The 19,072-nt window shown below is 39.1% G+C and overlaps 1 protein-coding gene and 1 long non-coding RNA gene across 15 annotated transcripts in view; one reads left to right on the top strand and one right to left on the bottom strand.

Moving 5' to 3' along the window:
• dpr12 (defective proboscis extension response 12) overlaps nt 1–19,072 on the top strand; it is a 348,744-nt gene that overhangs the window by 315,289 nt on the left and 14,383 nt on the right. The window lies entirely within an intron of this gene.
• LOC118878708 (uncharacterized) lies at nt 6,408–8,160 on the bottom strand. The gene is made up of 3 exons (XR_005015229.3): nt 7,491–8,160; nt 6,811–6,960; nt 6,408–6,617 (listed from the first exon to the last, which is right to left on the bottom strand). It is a non-coding gene; the product is annotated as an uncharacterized lncRNA (long non-coding RNA).

Below are 19,072 nucleotides of genomic sequence, written 5' to 3'. Positions count from 1 at the left end.
TGACGCCCACAAATTGCATGCTAGATAAGAAATTTTAACTGAAATGTATTGGTGTCGTCAATACCTATCGATTGATCCAAAAATAAATTTTCCACGCCCACTCTAACGCCCTTAACGCTTAAATCTGTCTACCGCCGGTAGGTGGCGCATTTTAATCTCGCTTTGCTGCTTGCATATCTCCATTTCCCTTTGAGTAACGGGTATCTGATAGTCGAGGTACTCGACTATAGCGTTCTTCCTTGTTTAATATACAAGGGTGGTCAAAAGTATTTTCACAAAAAAAAAGTTAAATATATTCATAATTTGAACTTACATCTTGTTAACTTTGGCATCAATGGAAAGGTAAATTAAATGCCGTTTGAATGATACAATACATTTCTTAACACATTCAGTACTTATTGAAAAGGACGAATTTGTGTGAAAATGTCCTTTTTGAACTTTTTTCCTCGACTTGAAAACTTAAATTTTTTGATCAAAAAAAATATAAGCAAAATGATTTTTGAAAAATTCTTTTTGCAGTTACTATTATTTTTGTTTGAAGAAACTTTTTGCATCAAAAAATTTAAGTTTTCAAGTCGAGGAAAAAAGTTCAAAATGGACATTTTCACACAAATTCGTCCTTTTCAATAAGTACTGAATGTGTTAAGAAATGTATTGTATCATTCAAACGGCATTTAAATTACCTTTCCATTGATGCCAAAGTTAACAAGATGTAAGTTCAAATTATGAATATATTTAACTTTTTTTTGTGAAAATACTTTTGACCACCCTTGTATATTATCTTCTACTATTGGAAATATTTTTTTTGTATTTTTAGGAATTTCGAATTCAATTTAATAACTATAATTGCAAGGGTATACAAACTTCAGCTTGCCGAAGTTAACTTCCTTTCTTGTTTTTAGCTTGAAAAATGATAGATACTCTCGATAGTATCGTTAGTATCGCCAAAAACAACGATAGGGTCTAAAATCGATGATTATACAACCCTTCTGCTTAGCGCAAGCCGAAAGCGTATTAATTGTGCTAGGAATTTTATTGTCTCCACCGCATTTAATTTCTTTGAAAGTGCTCTAGGCATCTACCTGTGGGCCGAAACTGGGCTAGAAATGTTTTCAGTAATTGGATGCGCCTCTCCAATAGCTTATAATATATATAAATTATGTTTTTTGTTTCAGGATATATAAAAAAAAACCTATTTTTATTTTAATATATAGCGGAGTTTTTATTAGTTAAGTTCTTTCAAGTTAGATCCACAATGTTAAACTGATTTTACAAAATGCATTATTCTTATAACTATGGCTTTTAGCGGTGACAGCGACGTGAGCAGCGAAAGTGGACTTTGATTGAGAATTTTGGTTTGGTCAAACCTGTGGCGCGATGAAACGGTTTCTAGGCTGCATCTTTTGTTTAATTAATTCGGATTGACCAAAGCTTTTACGCTGACGAATGGGTTCTTGTTTAAATGTTTGAATATTGTTTATGTCTGCCGTCGCCGATAAAGGCGTGAGAAGTGTATATATTAATTGTTTCAATGTTAAGGAAATGTCTGGTACGTTCTTAAATTGGTTTTCGTATTTGGTTTGATTTATTTTAATCATATGATGTTCATACTTTAGAGGTATTTTTACAGTCTCTGTGTTCAGAAGTAAATAACCGTTGATCGAAGTAATGGGTGTAATGCTAATTTGTTGAGCTGTTGTCAATGGTCTTTTCGTCCATGTCACTATCATGATCAATTTCATTATCACAATCAGTACTGTCAATTTCCCTGGAATGAGGAGAGAAAAATTGCATTTCAGCTTTTTTAAATTTACTTATGTGTTTTACTACTTGATGACCCCTATTAGTTTCTGGCCAGTGCTTTTCGTCTTTTTGTTCTAACGCTCATGTCTTTTTGAATGGGTTTACTAATTTAGCTTCACGTTTCATTTCTTTTTCAACTTTAGTGTATTCCAGATCAACTTCATGTTCTCCGCGGTCTTTATTAATTTTATCTATCTTATGTTTTTTTTTGTTTTTGCATATTTTTACTTGGTTTTATTCCATAAAGAAATATTTCATCAGGAGTTTTACCTGTGGTATCATGGGTTATTTCGTGATTATAAGCGTATGTTGCCTTTTCTATGTTCATTAACTTATCTTCAGCGTCCGTAAGTGTATTAATAATTCTATGTTTTTCATTGATTGTTTTATGTACCCTTTCTATATCGGCTATACCATTCTTGCTAGTTGTAATTTCAATATTAATATTTTCCTTTTGTAACCAATTTTGTAATGATTTAGATACTAGGCCAGGATCTTGATCCATTTTAATTGTTTTCGGTTTACCTATCATAAGAAGAGCTTTTTTACTTTCAATCCAATCTGTGGTTTATGTTTCAATAATAGAAATGAATTTTGAATGAATGTCGATGCATGTTAAAAATTTACGTTGGTCAATAAAGTAATAATCTATACCATATTTATCGCGAATATTTTTGGTTTCTGGAGTTTTTTCAAACGGAAGAGCAACTTTTCTGTGCTCGGCTTTGCATAAATTAAAAATCTCACATTTATTAATAATGTTTTGAATAAGTTTTTGTGCGTCTGGGAAGTAGTATTTCGTTTTAAAGGTGTCATAAGTCTTTTTAATACCTTGGTGTATTGTTGTCTCATGTATTTCTAATATTTTTTTATGAAAGTTTGCATATGTGGGTAAGTTGGAAAGTTTATTATTATTATTATAAAATGTTCGACTATAATGTAAAATTTACAGGCGAACTTAAATTAAGCTATAGCTACGTGGCCTTAAGCTTAACATAACATTCATAACATCATTTATCTATAGGTTTACAAGCTTATTAAATTGCATTAATTATATTATTAGAGCTAAGGAATTTTATAACCTTTCTTATTTTTTTTTTTTTATTTGTGGTGCGCTGGGGATAAATATGGATTGTAAGGGGTTTGTGGAAGTGAAGAGAGACGATCTTATGGAATCGAGATAGGAACATTCTATTAGAGTGTGTCGAGGAGTTCTTATTTCGTTGTTGCATAGGGGGCAAGAGGGTGTTGTGGGAGGGCGAGTAAAAAGATAGCTATGAGTTAAGTTAGTGTGTCCTAACCGAAGACGTACAATTTTTGTAAAGGTATGACGTGGGATGAATAGGTCAGCTTGGAGTCGACCATAATTGTATATATGGTTTTAATCTGTATTTTTTGATTTGTAATATGTATTTGTTTGGTTAAAAAGAGAAGTCTGTAGTTCTTTATAGTGTTTTTTAATTTGTTTTAGCATATCTGACATATTCAGGTTGTCGTATAATGTCAGGGGCAATGCAAAGCCGGTTTTGGCGGTTTCACCAGCAACTTCGTTGCCTTGTATGCCGCAGTGACCCGGGATCCATTTAATGGTTATTTTGTTAAAGTTTTTTAACAGAATTTGTCTGATTGTGGATGGGATTTGCTATAGCATTTAACACCGACAGGGAGTTGGAACAGATTACTGAAGAGTTTGGTGAGTGTTGAGCAAAAAGAATGCATTGTAGATAGCACTGATTTCGGCAGAGAAGATGGAGCTATAGTATGGTAGTAGTTGCTGTTGGCTTATGTCGTTGGATACTACACTAAAAGATGTCGCGCCTGAAATTTTGGAACCATCGGTGTAGATGAATGTGCTGGTCAGGTATTTGTTTTTGAACTAGACAAACTTTTGCTGGTAGACTAGTTGTGGAGTGGTGGCTTTCGGTAGTTTACGCAGAGTTGTATCTATCAAATTGGATACATCCGACCAAGGTGGGTTAATGGGTTTTTTGAAATGGGTGGTTTGGTTGGTAAACCAAGTTCTACGGCGGAATTCAAGGCTCTGTGGACGACAGATGGAATCTTTGGAATTGCCTTCTTTTTTTTAATATTTTGGTAACTATAGATTTTAGCGGAGAGTTATGGGAGAGTAGGATGGGTTTTATAGTTTTGGAGATACAAAACTTGGTTCGGATATTGGATATTGGCATCATGTTAGACTCGAAGAGAATGTTATGGATAGGGGTGGTTCGAAAAGCACCTAGTGCTGATCTGATGGCAGAGTGGTCAATGCTTTTAATTGGCTTAATTGTGGATGTTGTGCAATTACCGTAAAAGGGTAAGCCGATGTCGATTTTTGACAAAATAAGCGCTTTAATAATGTTTCAGATGTTGAGGTGATTGCAGTTAAACTTATTGCTCGATATGCACTTTATGATATTGAGGCCATTTGAGAGGGAAGAGACGAGGCTAGCTACGTGATCTGTCCAGTTAAACTTCTTTTTAAATGTTATTCCTAATATTTTTAACGTATTAGAATTGTCTATTGGTGCAAGTATAGTGGATATTCGAAGTTGGCAGGAGTGTTTTTTACAAAAATGATGATGTTTGCCCTTGTTGAGTGAGAGGACAGCGCCGGAGTATTCACACCAAGAGTGGATGTCATTGAGTGGTCAATATTTATTTGTGTGTCTTTGTTTATCCTTTTAAATATGTTATAATCGTCGGCGTAGGCGCAAAAGTTGAACTGTTTGTGATTAAGGATAACTAGATTTAGTTTGTTAAACGCGAGAAGGAACAGAATTACTGAGAGTGGCGAACCCTGGGGAATGCCGTTGTGTTGTGGGCGGGTGAATGAAAAATGGTTATTGGCATAGACTTTGACTTTTCTGTTGTTCATGAAATTAATGCAGTAATTTATAATCTTAGGGCCGAATTTCCATGACTGTAGTTCGTCGACAACAGTATGGATTCCAATTTTGTCAAACGCTTTTGTAAAATCAAGTGAGATCACTGATAAGTGATTCATCGTTGATAAGGAAGAGGATATCAGGTGACCTAAAACCAGTAGATTGTCTGATATTGACTTCCCTTTTCGAAATCCAGTTTGACGACTATCGATCAAATTGTTGTAGGAAACAAACCACCATAGCCGATTTGCAATGATTTTTTTTAGCGAAGCATGAATTAAGGGATATGGGACTATAAGAGTTTAGGGATGTTTTGTCTGTATTAGGTTTGTGAATTGGCATTATTTTACTAAGCTTGTAATGTTGTGGGATGAAGCTGTTAAATATATTGTTAAATGGTCACGTAGTCTGAGTCTTACTGCTGGGTGGAGGTTCTTTAGCATTTGGTAGGAGACACGATCGAGACCTGGGGACTTTCCTTTTTGCTTTGACAGGGCTATGTTGAGTTCAAGGGAGGTGATGGAAGTTGGGAAGTACTACTGAAGTTTTCATTAATTTCGTACCAGTATTTGGCTTAATTAATTTCATATAGGCTCGTTGAAAAATTGCAAAGTCTTCGTCATTGTTAATGTACATAACAAAATTATGTCCACATATAAATTTTATAATTATGTCTTTCTTTACACTGGTAGAAAAAACACGAAGTGAAATCAAATATATTTTTATTTGATTTTTTTTACTCCCATGCATAGTCATATTAAATACTAAAACCTTTCATTTAAATAAAAAACATATTTAAGCCGTATGTCAAATATGTAAGTATTCAATTCAAAGTGATTTTTATTTAAAAACAAGTTAGTCACATTCAAATCCAATGTGGCCATCTTGGTTTTAACTATTATAAAAAGTAGTTCAATTCATAGTATATTTGATGGTTTTTTATATTTCGAGTAAATACTTTTTCCATTTCTTCGGAATATGAACTCTTAAATTTTGAATATAGAACGTTTTCAAAATTTGTGTTTGACCAAATAATTGTAAATTATAAATCAAATTACATATCTATGTATATGTATTAAGTTTGTGACCCATATACACAACATAATTTAAATTATTAGTAATTTGCAAAAGAAAAACAGCTTTAATATTTAAAGAAAATGGTTTTAGTTACGGCTGCCCAACCACCGGCAGCCTCTTTCTATTTCCATGACAATTATCATAAGATTTGGCTTTGTAATTTACTATTAAAAGTACAAAAACATGCTTAGCCAAAGAAAAAATGTGCGTGCATTGTAAACGCTGGGCCGTAACGAAAAACTAAAACCACCCTGCAGTACCATTCAGCGCTTATTGAGCACTCAATCACTGCAAAAAGCTCATCACTCAGCGCTCAATGAGCGCACAATTTGTATGGAGCTATGTGCTGAAATTAACATAGGCATGTCCTAGGGTTCATCAGTGCTCAAAAAATAGCACGCATTGAGCGCTTTTTTGAGCACCCTCTTGAGCGCTCGATTGAGCAGCTGAAAAAGCACACGTTCAGCACATGTTGAGCGCTCGATTGAGCAGCTGAAAAAGCACACATTCAGCACATGTTGAGCGCTCGATTGAGCAGCTGAAAAAGCACACGTTCAGCACATGTTGAGCGCTCGATTGAGCAGCTGAAAAAGCACACGTTCAGCACACGTTGAGCGCTCATTCAAGCAGCGAAAAAGCGCACATTCAGCACACGTTGAGCGCTTAGCAGCAAATAAAATTTCAGTTGTAATTTTTATTTGTTTATTTTAAAATTTGAGCTCGGGGGTTTCCGGTGTTATCGGTGCCGGCGTTGCCTTTTTTTGGAACAACTCAAGTTTTTAACGCACCGCATTGCCTTCTGCAGCGCCTTTTCGGGAGGCTCCGAGGGATCCACTAGGGCGATTGCATCTAGTATTAGAAAAAAATTAGTTTTAAAAATAAAAGAAGACGAGAATAAAAACGAGTGACCGAAAGTAATCGTTATTTGTAAGTTTTATTTATAATAAAAGAAATGTTATCTTTGGCATTCAATGTAAAGTCCCAGAAGTCTTTTAAAAATTAAACTTACAAACAATAGTTTTCAGCCTCAACAAAAACTTACTTAATAAGGCACGGGCGAAATTTGGGTAGTCTGAGCCTCTTCTTGTTTTGCCCCCTCCAAGTTGTGGGACAGAACAAGTTCCTCGGATAATATGCTTAAGATGGAACGACTTAGCCTTCCATTTTTTTATAGATTTACCATCAGCCTTGTCTAAAAATATAAGAAAATTAAAAAAATATCGAGAAGAAATTTGCAAACTTTTGTTTTCGGTCACTTGATTTATTTTATTTTGTTGTAAAAAATTATTTATGTATTTTTTTTATTATTTATTAAATTATTTATTTATTTTGCAGATGCGGAAAAAATACCACTTTTCCAGGAACGGAAAATTAGAGATGTTTGAGATTTTTATTTAAATAGCCATGTTTGTTTACTTACACAAAAATAAAAATTGTGCTTTAATGTTATTAATACAAAAAATCATAAGTTATAAAAACAAACATCTCTTATTTTTGGTCCCAAGGAACTTAGCACTCAATAAGATTTTTAAATTCTTTCACAGATTTGTTTATTATATGCACCATTTGTTGCTTTTCACGTCAAAAATTAATATTTTTCACAGCTATTTTTTTTCCGCCACGTGTTATTTTGGGAATCTTGTATTTCCCTTATTTTAAATATAGATTATCTTGTTTTTTACTCTCACTGTTTTCAATATTATTAGTCTGCGACAGACTTACCTGGGAATCGTTTCTTTTTCACTTTTAAGGCACTAATTTAATTTAATTTAGTAAATTGCTGGTATGTTTGCTTCAACTTCTAACTCCTTCACTAAAGTAAACGCAAGTGAAAAGACGAAAAAAGGCGCGTGCCTTCCAGAAAAACAACAAGCAACAACAACAACGGTTCCGCTAAGCCGTTGTTGTTTTTTTTGCATGTCCCGTTTGGTCTATGCATCTTGCACATAAAAGCAGGGTATTTATAGACATATTCGACTATGCAAATCGGTTTATAAAAATATATTTTTAAAACTTTACATATTATTAAATTATATTAATAAACATATAAATTTGTTTAAGAAATACAAATATTTTAGAACAGAAACCTATTATTTTAAATCGTTGTTTTAACATTTACGAGCAAATGTCGCATTATTCAAAAGGCAAGGGTGCACAAAGGTCTATATATTTTAGTTGCTGGGCCTCCTTCCCTTCACGCGCACTTTTTCGTCTGAGACTTGACGAGAGAGGGAGAGCCCAAAATTACTTTTTTGTGCGTTCTCTTTGCGGACCCGACTGAGAGCGCGTCGCTTTGCCGCCGTTGCGCTCAGCTCTGCCGGCATCGCTGGCTTCTCTGCCGACGTCGCAGTCGGCTTCGTGATGATTGGGCGCTTAACAAAATTGTGGAACTGCAGGGCAACGGCACAATGTGCATACTTACATACATTCAGACAAATTAGAGACAAATATGAACAAGCAAAACGGCAAACGCAAGCGCGTCTTCTTTTTCCATTCGCATTTGTACATTGGTGGCCAAGAAAATATGTATGTGCAGAAGCCATAAATATTTCTTGTGTACCGATGTTTTAACAATAAGATATGTTCTTTAAATATATAAATATAATAAAATAAAATAAATAATACTAAATTGACATTTGAATATTCAGTGACGCGAGCAGCGAAAGTGGACTTTGATTAAGAACTTTGATTGGTCAAATCTATGGCCCGATAAAACGGTTTCTAGGCTGCATCTTTTGTTTAATTAATTCGGGTTGGTTGGTATGCTGACGAATGGGTTCTCAGGCTGAACCCTTTGTTTAAATGTTTGAATATTGTTTATGTCTGCCGTCGTCGATAAAGGCGTGAGAAGTGTTTATATTACTGGTGCCGCCGATCGAAGGCGTGGGAAAGATTTGTGTCTGAGGGGTTAAATGTTTGTCGGATTCATTTAAATGACTGCGATAGTAGGCTCTGGACTTATGTTATTGACAATTGGAATAATGGATATACAGGTTGTATGTTGGGTTTGGTATCCAGGGTATTTGCGTATACGACACTTATATATTAAAGCATTAGCAAACAGAGCTGTGCAAAATAAATAGATCTTGGACCGGAATGAATCAAGGGGATATATATTGCGGAGGCTTTAAGATATAATCTTTTCTTTGCAAACAATTGTAATTGTTCTTCCGCTGCGCGTTAAGCTCAGACCTTTCGCTAATTTGCTACAGGTAGGAGGTGTTCCCCAACTGCGAGTCACATCCAAAGAATTCGCCCGATGCCCCTAGTTCGCTTCTTCCCCCCGACAGTGTCGTACGCATCGTTAGAGCGCCTAACTTATGACCAACACGTAACATTCAAAAAAAATACGGGTATTAAGAATACATAGGGGAGTGATTAACGCCAAGGGCGACCCACCTTCTTCGTGGGTTTGGCGTAGTTGCTGCCCTTGCGGCTTAAAAACTGGAGCGCCACGCAAAGTCAAAGTCGCCGCACTCCCCTTGTTGCCCTTGTTGTTCGAGTCTTCCCTTTGTGTTTGGTCTTATTTTTTCACCGGCCCCCCGGTCAAACGCGTTACGCATAAATTTTTCGGTAAGCTATCCACAACTACACATTATCAAGACGCGCGGTCCGCTCATTACGCAGCCTTCCTTCGTGTGACAGTGCCAAAATCGAAAATTTATGGCGACGATTTGTGGCTTAGAAATCGTTGTCAGGAAAAACTATTTAAATTGACTTTTAATATGTACATCGCAATAGGCTGAAAGTGTGGTGTGTAATGGCGTGGCGTGATTTGAGTGGTGCAGGTGAAACTCACAAGATGGAGTGACGAAGCCTGTTATTCTCGATTTGATTTTGGAAATTCGGAAGTTTGGCGTGGAAGTCAGGTTCTCCAGTGGGAGAACCAAAGTATCATCTGTCGATAAAGCAATCTTGTGCCGACGGGAAACGGGATTGCACAGACACATTTTTCCGGCCTTTTTGGCAGGTCTGCCCGTGTGTCGGTGCCACCCTGGACTCAAAGTCTCTCTTATACACGCACATTGTCAAGCAGGTACGGCTTTTACCTTGCTTTCCCCCAACACTCACTCCCAGGCTCAAGGGCAAATAAGTTTAAAGTTGGGTGGATGGTATTGCGTCTCAGTCATCTTTTCCACAAACTTGTGTGAGTGACGGTAAGGTAATACCGGAGCGAGATCTTTATAACCCGCAGGCTGAGACCAAGTTATGGGTTACGGGCTACGGGGAACCAAGAAGCTTAAAATCAGCTAAGTACTCCTGCTCTTGGCGGGCAAAGAGCTTCAACTTAAGCAGATTTAGGGATTAACACTCGCACACTAGCACGTCCAGTGCAATCATATTGGCGGGTGTTAAAATATTACACATACAACAAAGACAGGGCGCTTACTGCTGACGGCGAATGAGACCTGAGGCAGAAAAATAATAATTTAAAACATCGCAAGTGCGCAGAGCTACAGTTGACTCTACAGCAACAGCATAAAACATGGTCGACAACAAGGTCAATAACCAATGTGTGGGCTATACAACTTGAGCGGTCGGAGGGCGTGGGGCGAGGGATTTGCAAGAAATATTTATTATTAATAATAAACATGCGAGAATGCCAGCCGCACTTACTGACTTTTATCCCTTTTTTTAGCAGTCGGTGGTGAGAGAGGCACGAGAATTGGAATGGAAAATGGAACGAACGAAGCAAAAACTTATGTATTGTCAGTTCTTGCTTCTTTAGTTGGGCTTTCTGTGGCCCAGAATGGATTTCATGCCGAAGGTCTCAGTAAAAACGAAGGAGAGGGCCAGGACCGGATTGGGCGTGGTGGGGCATTACCGGAAACCTTCGCTTCTAGCGAAAGTTTTATTACAGTGGCCTATTTTTATGCGTAATATAATTCATACGCCAAAGCCTCAGGCAACTGACATGCGCACGTACCGCCTCGCCGAGAGGCGGTGCGGTACACGCAGTGCGTGTTCTTACACTATTTTCGCATTTGGCCTTCAGCCCCACCCCTTTTGACCTTACTCCCGGACATTTCCTGCCAAGCAGCTCGTTGGCGTGTGTCTTGGCCTAAGCACTTAAATTTCTCTTAACATGCTCAATAGATTTTCACTTGCCTAGTGTTTGTGTGGTGATGAGTAGGCATGTCATGCATACAAATGTTGAGATATCAAGGAAGAACGCTATAGTCGAGTACCTCGACTATCAGATACCCGTTACTCAGCTAAAGGGACCAATAGGAAATAGAGATATGCAAGCAATAAAGCGAGATTGAAATGCGCAACCTACCTGTAATGTCAATATATGGTTATGTGGGCGGAAGACAGATTTAAGCGTTATGAGCGCTATAGTGGGCGTGTCAAACTTTTTTTTGGATCCATCGATAGGTATTGGCGAGACTAATACAAACATACATAAAAATTGTGAGCGCTACAGGCTTTGGCGGCTTGTGAGCGTGGCTTATTCCCGTAACAAACTTGCGCTGCGTAAAAGGCTACGAAATCTAAATCAGAAATTCCAGTTCTCTATTTTTGATAGTGTCCGAGATATCCGCGTTCTTACTTACGATTTTTTTTTGGTTTGTGGGCGGTTTGTAGGCGTTAAAGTTGGTTTTGGGTCAATCGATATGTATTGATGAGAACAATACATTTGAGTTAACTTTTTTATTCTAGCATCAAAACTTTAGGAGCCACAGTTTTTGGCGGCTTGTGGTCGTTAGAGTGGGCGGGTTCAGGAATCTGCGTGCCAAATCTCTTATAGTTTCCGAGATCTCAGCGTTCATACGGACAGACGGATATGGCTAGATCGACTCGGCTAGTGATCCTGATCAAGAATATACGAGTATATACTTTATGGGGTCGGAAATCCTTTCTTATGCCTGTTAGTATACCCTAGTATACCCTTTTATTTAAGAGTAACAGGTATAAAAATGACTGTGAGCGTATACTCAAAAAGAAATTCGATCGAACGTTCAAAAATTAAGCCCAAACGCGGTCAAAAAGTGCGTAAGCCCTTTCGTTGACAATTCTTGAACGCTCGTTCAAAAAAGTTGATCGAAACAAAACTGATGACAAAGAATTTATTTATTATTATAAGTAGATATAAACATATAAGCATTGGAAATAATGTTTTATTAAAACTTAAAATTCACAAACGTCGTCTCGCGAACTCGAACCTGTGTTGCCATTTGTCAGCGGCGGATGCTCTAGAGGCTGAGCCAACGAATGAGTTTGTCAAGTACGGACAATCGGGGGACTAGACCTACATATGTTACATGTTATCATGAACGTTGTTGATAATTTAAGAACGGTGTTCTCCCCATTAACGTTAAATCATTTTTCAGTGACTCGTTCATAATTTCAACAAATGTTCATGACTTAACCCGCGGTGTTCATTTTTTATGAACGTAAAAAAGCGAACGAATTTTTCTCAAATAATGAAAAATTTTCATTATTTTCTGGATGTATTGTTGTACACTAAAATCAACTACACTGGTCGGCATAAATATTTTGACGAAACAAAAGTAAAATATACTCATAATGTGAACTTACTTCTTCTAAGCCTTGGCATCAATGGAAAGGTAATTTAAATGCCGTTTGAATGATACAACACATTTCATAACCCATTCAGTACCTATTGAACAGGACGAATTTGTGTAAAAATCTACTTTTTAAAATTTTTCCTCGGCTTGAAAACTTAAATTTTTTGATGCAAAAAGTTTCTCCAAACAAAAATAATAGTAACTGCAAAAATAATTTTTCAAAAATCATAAGACACGTAAACAAAATGATGTTTGAAAAATTCTTTGTGCACATACTATTATTATTTTTTGAAGAAACTTCTGGCATCAAAAAAGAGTCAATGGGTATAATATATTCGTCGGAAAGTATGTAAGAGATAGAAAGAAGCGCTTCCGACCCCATATAGTATATATATTAGTCGAAATAGCCTTGTCCGTCTGTCCGTATGAACGCTGTGATCTCGGAAACTATAATTTCTACATTACTGGGATTAGGCATGCAGATTCATGAGATTCATGCGCAACGCAATTTGTTTCATCAGTGTGCCACGCCCACAAACCGCCCAAAACTGTGGCTCCTACAATTTTGATGATATAATAAAAATATTAACTGAAATGTGTTGTTTTTATCAGCACTTTAATGACCGCAAGCCGCCCACAAACTTTAATGAACCGGAAAAATGAACGCTGATATCTCTGAAACTGTCATAGATAGAGAATTGGGACTTCAGATTTAGATTCCGTAGTCTTGTACGCAGCGCAAGTTTGTCACGCGAATATGCCACGCCTACTCTAACGCCCACGAACCGCCCAACACTGTGGCGCCCACAATTTTCATGCTAGAACAAAATTTTAACTGAAATGTATTAGTCTCGTCAACAACCGACCGAAAAAAAGTTTGCCACGACCACTCTTACGCCCAAAACTCTTAGTCGCGGGTAGATGGCTTATTACAATCTCGCTGAATAATTCTTAAATCTAGTCATATTAGGTTGTCAAAAGTGTCCTGCGGTATTTTTGTTGAACTTTCAATTTTTCATAAAATAAGTTACAATAATGCGATTCAAGTCAAACTTGCGTTGTTTGGTTCGATGACGCGTTCCTAACGAGATGCCAACTTCATAATGACCCTCTTATTGAAGCTCGCTTCCCTATTGGCAAAAAACTCGGAGAGCCAATTTTCACAGGACTCTCTTGTGGCCAACTTCAGACTACCAAGCGAGATCCGGACTATACGGTGGATGCAAAAGAACCTCCCATCCGAGCTCCCGGAGCTTCTGGGGCGTCGCCAGAGCTGTGAGTGGCCTGGCGTTGTCCTGATGGAAGACAATTCGGCCTCTGTTGATCCAAGATGGCCTCTTCTGCACGATTGCTGCCTTCAAGCGGTCCAGTTGTTGGCAGTAAAGGTCCGAATTGAGCGTTTGGCCATAGGGGAGCAGCTTATAGTGGATGATTCTCTGCCAATCCCATTAAACACACAGAAGAACTTTCCTGGCCGTTTATCCAGGCTTGGCCACCGTCTGGGCCGCTTCACCGCTTTTCTACCACGACCGTTTGCGCTTTACGTTGTCGTAAGTGACCCACTTTTCATCGCCAGTCACCATACGCTTCAAAAACGGGTCGATTTTGTTGTGATTCAGAAGCGATTCGCATGCGTCGATACGGCCAAAAATGTTTTTTTGCGTCAATTCGTGTGGCACCCATACATCGAGCTTCTTAGTGACTCCAAGCTTCTTCAAAAGGTTTATAACGGTTTTATGACAATCCCCAGCTCTTGCTACTATGGGTGTCTGTTTCCACTAATTCAGCGATTTTGTTGCAATTTTCTACGACAGGTCATCCGGAGCGTGCCGCATCTTCGACCACCTCTACACTAGAACAAAAACGTTAAAACAATCGTTGTGCGGTGGAAATGGAAACTGTATCGCGTCCATAAGCTGCACACATTTTATTGGCGGCTTGAGATGCATTTTTGCCTTTATCGTAATAGTACTGCAAAATATGCCGTATTTTCTCTTTATTTTACTCCATGTTTGCGACGCTATAACTCACGAATGACTAAAACGACAAAAAACAACAATCTATCAAACACGCGTTAGCGCCTAAAAAGAGTTTTCCAAAAACGTATAGCACGACCCGATGCGACGAATAAAACTTGAAAGACGCGCTTGTAGCGACAACAAGCGAAAATACCGCAAGACTTTTTTGACAACTTAATATTTGTACTAAAATCAAGATCAATTTAATAACAAAGTAAGAATGTTGCAGGCATGACTTAAGGACGAATAGTTCTTAAATCAAAATACATATATTGCAAATTTATTTGGGTTTTAGTTATATGCTACTTAGGGATATAAGTATTGGAAACAAAAATAAACGAAATACATATATCTGAAGAATTTTAATATTTTAAGTTTACTTACGACTTGCTGCTTACGCTCATTAACACTGTGTAATTTATATATTTATTTATATTATAAAATTTGACCGAAACTTTAGGGTTGGGTTCCAAACGAATGGTGTCAGCCTAAGAACATTTCGGGCTTAATTTGAGAACATAAAAATCTAAAAAAACGAGGTTTGTGTACATGCCAGACTTTTAATTTTTTTACTGATGACACAGAATTTATTTGAAATAGAAGTACATATAAACAATAGAAAAATTTTATTTTAACAAGAAAAGAAGTTAACTTCGGCAGTTTTTATACCCTGCAGGTCGTTCCCGTGGGATGATTGTATGTAGAGAGCTTTCCCATTTTTAGAAAATTAAATATAAAAATTGTAAGATGTTGTTCCACTTAAGTTTACTACCGTCCATGTTTACCGAAAACGAAATATAACGTTCTATGTATTATTTTGGCATTAAGTCTCCGATCGTTTTTATGGCAGCTATATGATAAAGTCATCCGATTTTATTTGAAGTTCTGAAATATTAAAAGAATTTCCAGGAGTAGAATTTAATATGTCAAAAGACATCGAAGCTATATTTTGTTTTAAATTATGTTCCCACCAATTTTCCGATCGTTCCTATTGTAGCTATATATATTGATAAAATTAAATTCGAAATTTAGAACTAATTAAAAAATGTTATTTCCAAGCGTAGGAGGTTATATGTTAAAAAACACCAAAGCATACTTTTTTAAATTTTATTTGCCGATTATTCCTTTGGGACCTATAAGATATAGTTGTCCGATCCGGCTGGTTCTGACTTATATACTACCTGCAAAAGAAAAAAGACTTTTGGGAAAGTTTCAGCCCGATAGCTTTAAAACTGAGAGACAAGCTTGCGTAGAAACGGACGAACTGACGGACAGACGGGAATGAGTAGATCGACTCGACTAGTGATGCTGATCAAGAATATATATACTTTTTGGGGTCGAGAACGTCTCCTTCACTGCGTTGCAAGCTTCTGACTGAAATAATAATACCCTCTTCAGAGTCTTCTCGCAGACTCGAACCTGTTTTACCATGTGTCAAAGCCGGACGCTCTAGCAGCTGGGCCACCGAGCGAATTTGTAGAGTGCGGACAATCGGGATATTAGACCTACATATATATTTTTTTATAAACGGTGTTGATAATTTAAGAACAAATTTTTTTTCAGTGAAGCGTTCATAATTACACCTCAATGTTCATGATTTGACCACACGGCGTTCGTTTTTTATTAACGGAACTTAGCGAACGGATTGTTGTCAAGTCATGACAAATGTTCTTGATTTTCTTCCTTATTTTTTTCTGGTTGTACGCACGCCTAAAATATGAACCATAAAAATGTACGAGGCAATAAAGCTGGGAGCTCGCTTAACTGTGTTTTATAGCCAACAGCTGGAGGTGGGACTTGGCAACGAGCTTTCCTGCGGCTAATGACACTAAACATTTTGTGTTTCGATCTCTTCTTCAAGTTTTCCCACACAAATAACAATGCCGGCAAGACTAAGAGGCGATATGGTTGAAGTTTCTGCCCCCGATTGATAAAACTGAGTTTCTTCTAAAACGCACTCACTTACAGCCAAGTATAGTCAACATTTGGGCACTCAGTAAGGTTATAATACTTGTTGATGAACGCTTTACAGCCGTTATTTAATTTTGAATCTTATTCTATCTTTGGTATATGGAATACAAACTTTGCCCTTTTTAATATATTTCGGTGCTGCGTCACACTTTAGAGATTTTTCGGAGAAACGGTCTGCTGCACTACTCGGTCGAAGTTTTCGAGATCTCAGCGTACGGACAGACGGACATGGCTAGATCGACTCGGCTAGTGATCCTGATCAAGAATATATATACTTTATGGGGTCGGAAACGCTTCCTTCTGCCTGTTACATACTTTCCGACGAATCTAGTATACCCTTTTACTCTACTCTAGTGAAAAGTTTAAGATGTATGTAAGTAAATAAAAACAAGGGAGACCGCTATAGTCGAGTATCTCGACAATTAGATACGCGTTACTCAGCTAAAGGGACCAAAGGGAAATGGAAATACCCGCGATCTCAATGTATGGTTATGTGGGCGGTAGACAGATTTAGGTGTTATGGGCGTTAGAGTGGGCGTGACAAACTTTTTTTGGTTCAATCCATAGGTATTAACTCCCCACAAATATAAGCAGCAACAGATGGCCGGCCGCTTACCAGATACGCAGCGAATTCGCGTAGTAACGGCGCGGCGCGGAGAGGATGGAGAACGAGGGAGTTTGGAGACCAAGGATGGAAAGCGAGAGAGTTTGTAGACCAAGGATGGAGATCGAGAGAGTTTGGAGACCAAGAATGGAGATCCAGAGAGTTTTGAGACCAAGGAGCGGATAAGGAGAGAGTGGGGACATGCCGGTCAGAGCAAGAGTGCCATGTGGGGATAACGGGACTCCACCATACTTTGGACTCTCCCGTTAACTTTTAACCAGATAGTCTACAAGGCAGCAACAGCAAGTCGAGTCGTCGGAAAAGCAGTGCCGTGGGAGCCTACAAGGAGCAAGATTGCTACGTCGAGACTTTCGGGATTGGGATACCAGGAATCTCCGAATTGGGACGCAGGTAGCTGAGGTCGGTTTAACCCTATCAACAAGGTCCTGGCGTTACGCCTCGAGGATAAAGAGTATAGCAAGCCAGAAGGGAGAGGGGTCGATCGGTACGGTCTCGAGTAGAGTTGTCCAGGAGAGCCCTACGGTTTCGACTTGCGAGGTCCCGGAGCGGCGTGTCCGAATCCCAAGTACATCAAGCCAGAAGGAAGAGCGGTCGATCGGTACGGTCTCGAGTGGAGTTGTCCAGGAGAGCCCTACGGTTTTGACTTGCGAGGTCGATCAATCGATAGGTATGGACGACACCAATACATTTCAGTTAAAATTTTTTATAAAATAATTGTGGGAGCCACAGGATTGGGCGGTTTGTGGGCGTGGCACTCTGCTGAAACAAACTTGCGCTGCGCAGGAATCTCAGGAGTCTGCATGTTTAATCCCAGTATTGTAGCTAGTATAGTTTCCGAGATCTCAGCGTTCATACGGACAGACGGACATGGCTAGATCGACTCGGCTAGTGATCCTGATCAAGAATATATATACTTTATGGGGTCGGAAACGCTTCCTTCTGCCTGTTACATACTTTCCGACGAATCTAGTATACCCTTTTACTCTACGAGCAACGGGTATAATGAAAGGTTTAAGATGTATGTAAGTAAATAAAAACAAGGGAGACCGCTATAGTCGAGTATCTCGACTATTAGATACCCGTTACTCAGCTAAAGGGACCAAAGGGAAATGGAAATACCCGCGATCTCAATGTATGGTTATGTGGGCGGTAGACAGATTTAGGTGTTATGGGCGTTAGAGTGGGCGTAACAAACTTTTTTTGGTTCAATCCATAGGTATTTACTCCCCACAAATATAAGCAGCAACAGATGGCCGGCCGCTTACCAGATATGCAGCGAATTCGCGTAGTAACGGCGCGGCGAGGAGAGGATGGAGAACGAGAGAGTTTGGAGACCAAGGATGGAGAGCGAGAGAGTTTGGAGACCAAGGATGGAGATCAAGAGAGTTTGGAGACCAAGAATGGAGATCCAGAGAGTTTTGAGACCAAGGAGCGGATAAGGAGAGAGTGGGGACTTTCCGGTCAGAGCAAGAGTGCCATGGGGGGATAACGGGACTCCACCGTACTTCGGACTCTCCCGTTAACCAGATAGTCTGCAAGGCAGCAACAGCAAGTCGAGTCGTCGGAAAAGCAGTTCCGTGGGAGCCTACAAGGAGCAAGATTGCTACGTCGAGACGTTCGGGATTGGGATACCAGGAATCTCCGAATTGGGACGCAGGTAGCTGAGGTCGGTTTAACCCTATCAACAAGGTCCTGGCGTTACGCCTGGAGGATAAAGAGTATAGCAAGCCAGAAGGGAGAGGGGTCGATCGGTACGGTCTCGAGTAGAGTTGTCCAGGAGAGCCCTACGGTTTCGACTTGCGAGGTCCCGGAGCGGCGTGTCCGAATCCCAAGTACATCAAGCCAGAAGGGAGAGCGGTCGATCGGTACGGTCTCGAGTGGAGTTGTCCAGGAGAGCCCTACGGTTTCGACTTGCGAGGTCCCGGAGCGGCGTACGCCCTAACCCCGAGCACCAAAAGCCACGCTACGTCCAGCCGCGCAGCCAGCACCGCCAGGAGCAGTGCGCAAGATAGCGTCAGCAGCAGACCAGCCACCACATCACGACAGCCGCGCAACACAGACCGAGCCACGCGGAAACGTCCCGGACAACACGCAGAAGGGTGAGGCTAGGGTGGAACGTTCGTTTACACTAGGCGTAGAAGCGAAGTAAAGCGCGAG

This window comes from Drosophila suzukii (genome assembly GCF_043229965.1).
Source record: "Drosophila suzukii chromosome 2 unlocalized genomic scaffold, CBGP_Dsuzu_IsoJpt1.0 scf_2c, whole genome shotgun sequence".
NCBI classification, from domain to species: Eukaryota; Metazoa; Arthropoda; class Insecta; order Diptera; family Drosophilidae; genus Drosophila; species Drosophila suzukii.
The sequence above is the reverse complement of the archived record's forward strand: the minus strand, read 5'-3'. Positions and strand labels throughout refer to the sequence as shown.